A 6,112-nucleotide genomic window follows, 5' to 3' on the forward strand; every position below is an offset into this window, starting at 1 on the left:
GAGAATTCTGACTTGTTAGCATTTTGCACCTGTTTTGCACATATGTAAATGGCCACACATGTTGCAATACAATTGAGAATCAGACCCTTTCTCTGGAAATCCCTCACAAATTATTCCTGATTTCTGCTATTTGCTGGTAAGTTTTGTGAAATACAGTAGTTCAGACCGTTTTCAGCCTAAACTTTGTTAACAAATGGCTTGTTTTGACTATTTGCTATTCATGATTTACTTTGTCTGGTTGGTCACAGAAGGTTGATTCTGCTCCCTCACTGAAGGACTTTATAAAGAAGTGAACAATTGCTGCTGGACTGCATGTAACATACCCCGTCTTTCCATGAGAAAACAGGTAATTGTGCCAAAAACAAAAAAACACAAACTTGCACAGAGTATCCAACTCTAGACATTCCCAAAATGTTCATGCAAAGAAAAATCTGATCACATTAATGAATGTGAGTAGCAAATTAAAAGGAACCCAGCCGGGGAGACCAGAGACCACTTGCCATTTCAAGGGATCTTTGAGCACATTGCTTTTGCAGGACTCTGCCTGCTTTTTGTGAATTACTCTGGAAAGTAGGATGTGTAGAAAGTCCATGCGGTTGTCTCTTCTGGGGCTAAAGAAAGGATGGTGTCTGCCTGCCAGTCAGCCCCTTTCACTGGCTGACTGATAAGAGCACAGCTTTATCAAGATGGCTCTCTTCTTTTGCTTCCATGACCTCCTGAAGCCCAGATCTTCCAAAAGTATTTAGGTGCCTAACTCCCATTGATTTCAGTGGGAGTTAGGCACCTAAAGCCCTTTGAGGATCTGCATCTGAGTGTCTGACTTTCACATCTCATGGGGAAACAAATACAGAAGCAACCTGTTAAAATGTTGACAGTGGTTTTGCTATATTACATGATTTCCGCCTGTGGGTTTCCAGCCTGACGTAACAAAGCAAGGGGCTATTGTTTGCACTTTTATGGGAGCTTTGCAACTGACTTCCATGCTCTCAGGTTTGAATGCGAGCAGGCCCCCAGCCAGAAGGAAGAAGTAAGAACCTTATCAAGGCATATGCCTCAGGCCAGATACTTTCAGGAATTAGGCACCGACAGACTAGGTGTCAAATCCTTCCTCTAGTTCTAGCTGCTTTCTGCTCATCCAACAACTTAAGCCAGCCACAATGCTAATTGAACTAGTCAGCTGAGGCTTCCTGGAGAGTAGGGGGAGTCGTGGATTCTCCATGAGACTATTTCTCCCTTGGGTGTTCTGTCTGTGCAATGTCTATGTCTTAGCAATCCTCCTTGAGGCCATAGGCAACTGGTATAAGCTAAAGCAGCCCTGAGGCTGCTCTGATTTAAGCCAGAGGCTGAGCTGGAGGTGGGAAGGTAAAGTTGGTACATAATCACCTTTGCTCCTCTCCCTTTCCTGTGTTGACCCAACTACAGCTTGAAACCAGGCCAGGGCTGATGGAGTACAATTTTCATAAATGCCTACAGGCTAGATGTTAAAAGATGTAACATAAGTGGAATTTAGTCACCTCACCTGATGAGGTTTTCAGGGGGAAAATCCCTTGAGTTGTTTACCCGCACCTTAGGTATCTAAATACATTTGTAAATTTAACCCTGGGATGAAATTTTCTGACATGATAAAGAAAAGTAGAAGCTCAATTCTCACTGTCTTTCAAAAGAAGCTGGGTACCCAATACTCTTAAGTGCATTTAAAAATCCCACATTTACTGATTTATGGCCAGATTTGTAAAAGTTATTTAAATTCCTAGTGGGATTTTTGACAAAGGCTTATGAATAGAACACCCATGGAACCTAGGAGTCTTAAAACTCCCAATGGGTGCTCATCTTCATATTGGGACTGTCCATAAATTAAGTAATACATTGGGATGGGTGGGTCCTTCATTTTGCACATTTGTTTCAGCGTTATAAGGGAAGAGTAAGTTTTGAAAAAATCACCCACAAATGTGGAATTTGTGGAAAGCCTTTTAAATGCCCACATTCCTTCACAATTCTGGCCCTTAAGACCTATTTTCAAAAGTGACTTATTCCTTTAGACCTGAGTGAATAACTGATTTTTTTAATACGCTAGCAATTCCGAAAAAGTTTAAAAAAAACTAAAAATGAAGGGTTTTAGAAATTTTAGAAATTTTTGGAGAATTAAGAAGTCCAACAAAAATTCTTTTCAGGTCAAACAGAAAGTTTTGTTATGATAAAAACTGAAATGGTTTATTTCAACCTGGCTCATTTTAAAATATTTTGGATTTTTTAAAATAACATTAAAGAAAAATATACACCAAAAAATCTTCTGAACCAAGAAATTGAAACATTTGATTTTCAACATGTAAAAATGAAACATTTAAAGTTTCTCTGAATTTTTTTGAAAGGAAACATTTTGGCAAAATCAATATAAATTTCCGAAAGGATGTTGGAGATAAGGGTCACCATATCTCCATTGTTTACTGAAAAAAATATAGCTTTCTGGCAAAAAAAAAAATGCCTCTTCTAATTAGAAGTCTAAGTTTGATTGAAAAATCAATGGGTCTTAGGTGCCTAAGTTACAAGTTCCTTTGAAAATGTTACCCCGTATGTTTAGCAATTGTTTTCCCACAAATAATATTAACAGGAAATAGGATCTAGTTTATGACATGGGTTTTATTGATTCTAAACTGCAGTACATTAAAACATGAAGAAATAGAAATTAAATAGAGAGACCCTTTGCTGTCTATATATGTTTTATAAACAGAACTAACAGGAAACAGATAAGGAAAGATGTTGGCAGCACATGAAGATGTCAATAAATAAGACTCTCCCTTGGCAGAGAAAGCAGAAAAACACTTTCATCACAAACATGCTTGGAGATGGATTTACACTTAAATGTCACTAGTGTAATAATGTCATACAGACAGGCAGCTCCCTGGCCAGCTAGACCAGGGGGCTTTGCAGCATTCCTGATGCCCTCACTGCTGCTCTGCAGATGCCAATTGCATAGGCTTGGCCAGGAATATAAACTCCACCCCGAGCCAGACTCTCCACTGGTGTAGATCAATGTAGTTTCACATTGGACCCATCCAGAATCTTTCTGGCTATCTCTGACCAGCTGACATCAGTGGTGCTTTGGTGATTTACAAACACTGAGGGTCTGACTCTACATATTGTTAAACTGTAAGACCTTCTCTTTCTATACTTGGATATAAAATTAGGTGCTTGGTGAGGATGCCCTCGCTGAAAGCAGAGGTGGTATTTTAAGCCAACACAGGTTATACCTTTTGGCTACGTCTAGACTGGCATGATTTTCCGAAAATGCATTTAATGGAAAAGTTTTCCGTTAAAAGCATTTCCAGAAAAGAGCGTCTAGATTGGCACAGATGCTTTTCTGCAAAAGCACTTTTTGCGGAAAAGTGTCCGGAGCCAATCTAGACGCGCTTTTGCGCAAAAAAGCCCCGATCACCATTTTCGCAATCGGGGCTTTTTTGTGCAAAACAAATCTCAGCTGTCCCTTTTGCTCAAAAGGGACTTTTGCCCGAACGGGAGCAGCATAGTATTTCCGCAAAAAGCACTGATTTCTTACAGTAGGAAGTCAGTGCTTTTGCAGAAATTCAAGCGGCCAGTGTAGACAGCTGGCAAGTTTTTCCAGAAAAGTGGCTGATTTTCTGGAAAAACTGGCCAGTCTAGATACAGCCTTAGAGTCAGAAAAAAGGCTTGGGGCTCTCTGATGAGAAGACACTACCCTGGATTTCATGGGGTCAGTCTCATTAGCTGGTCTGTTTTATTCCATCACATAATATTCATTCGTATATGCTGAGTTTTAATGCTTCCCAGTAAATGAAGCCGGGAGAACTGAGGGCAGCTATTTCATCACTGCAGTGGCCAACATTATGCTGGATTTTTTTAATACTACAGGAGAGGGCGGGCAAACCCTACCCTGAAAAATGCCTCTCTACGGAAAACTGAGCCAGTTTTGAGCCATTGTGTTCACACTCTTTGGCTGCCCCCGCATGAGCTGTCATGGTTTAGAGCACTGGAAGACAGGTGGAAACCAGAAAGCTGGTTGGTGGGGTCCTCTTGGCTGGTGGTTATGCTGTGAGTCAGCAAGGTTGGGACATTGGTCAGGAGTTGGGTCATTTGGCAAAAGAGTGTATGTTGGGGATGACAGGGGTGGCACTCAGGTTAGGAGGCTGATGTGGGGTATTGCAGGAGGGTTTGGCACCTGAAGAGTAGGAAAAATTGCAGCTGGAACATGTAGGGAGGCTGTCTCATCTGGGAATATTCATGGAAGTCTCAGTGTCAGACATTGGAAGAAGTGGAGGGAGTTTGGTCAAAGTGCCTATGGGAATGGTGGGCAGGCTTGGCAGCAGGAAGTCAGGTGGCTGGGCACACGGAAAGGTTTGGCATCTGGGAAAGCAGACTTAGGTTGGGACCTGGTGACAAGGATAAATTGTGAACACTAATGCTGATCTGCAGTACTGGTTACTGGGGACTGCAGTGTTAATACTAGTGTTTCCACAGCACCTTTCACCCACAGATCTCAAACCACTTCCCAGTCACAAGTTAACTCAGTCCCCTCATAATGCCCCAGTGAAGTAGGAACATATTATCCTATTTCCCGGACAGCAGACATGATCCTTGACTTGGCCGGGATCACGCAGGTAGGGCCAAGAACAGACCCTGGGATTCCTGAGGCTCACATTCCTCACTCAAAGTACTAAACTCTCTGGCAGAACATCTGTGACAAAAGGAGCCTTATGCCCATTCCATGCTCAAATAACAGTAGAAAGAAGCATGAGCATAGCGAGTAACCTCCACTACGTAGTTTTAAATCACACATAGAGACTGGAAGCCCGAAACTCAATCACACCGCCTCCAGCTGTACTGGAAACAATTTTCTCCGGTCTGTACTAGCAGTTAAACTGTTCCTCATGGTTTCTGATGGGTCCTTAGCACCAGATCAGTGTCTTACAGGTACTTCGATGTGTTCTTAAGTCACATATGTAAAAGCAGCAATGATAAGATATGCCAAAGAACGAAAGGCAATTGTAAATGCAATTTAGAATATAAAGCACCATTTTCTGGCCTGCTGACCATTTTTTTTCATGCAAACCCTGCTAGGTATGATATATCATTGCTCAGTGTTTCTATGTACCCAACATAAAACTATTTTTATTTCTATGTGTAATGAGCTTCCCTTGCCCAGAACTGTGGCTACCATTTCCTGTGCAGCAGCTTGAGTTGCTCATGATGTGATCATGGCACTTTTATATGAAGCTCTACAAGGTTCTCAAGATCGCTGAGTTCTTTCTAGGATGCAGGGGGGGGGGAGGTTGTTTGGTGGCTTACTCCTCCTCCAAGTGGGAAATGAAGCTAATGCTCAATGAAGGCAGTGGAAAGATCACCACTAGCCTACCTGGAGCCTCCTGGTGGAGTTCCTGGAGGAAGGAAAGGTGTAGAACTGCAATCTGGTTTTGCATCCTAATCCTGAGGCCAAAAGATCAGTGCACACTCACTTGTTACCAGTAGCCTATATTTGGGTGCAGAAAAGAGTTGATTAGGTAGCCTTTGAAAAACTATAGCACCTTCTTTTTGTAGTAACTAAGCAGCAAAGCCTGGCTTTTTTTTTTTATCAACAAAAGTCATTTTGCAAAAATTGGCCTGTGTTCATTAGTATGGAAATCAATAAAGGGCCAGACTCTATAATGCAGATCACTGTGTATTGCACTGTTCGGGTAATCTGGCTCCATGCCAAAACCATCCAGGGAAGATCAACTCAAGGTAAAGATGGTCCCCCTACTGCAGAACCAACGTAGAGGCTCTTATGACACTTACTCCTCTCCCCCATGTTCCCAACATAGCAATAGCAAGGAAGAGAGATAGCAACTGGTGGAAAAGGGACACACCCAGGGGGTTATCACCAATCTTTAGCCCATTTTTGGACCCTCAGGGCCATTTGTAGATAGCATAAGTTAAAACAGCCTTTGGATTCTTCCAACCCAGCACAGAGAATGGACTTCGCAGGGTTGCAACATAACAAACCCTGAAATCTTACCCTGTCCCCTAACAGTCAGTCTGGAGTCCTTCCTGGGTATCATAACTAGCCATAGGGCATCTGAAGTTCAAATTATGCCAGCAAATT

Source organism: Pelodiscus sinensis, chromosome 8 (genome assembly GCF_052426305.1).
Source record: "Pelodiscus sinensis isolate ZL-2025 chromosome 8, ASM5242630v1, whole genome shotgun sequence".
NCBI classification, from domain to species: domain Eukaryota; kingdom Metazoa; phylum Chordata; order Testudines; family Trionychidae; genus Pelodiscus; species Pelodiscus sinensis.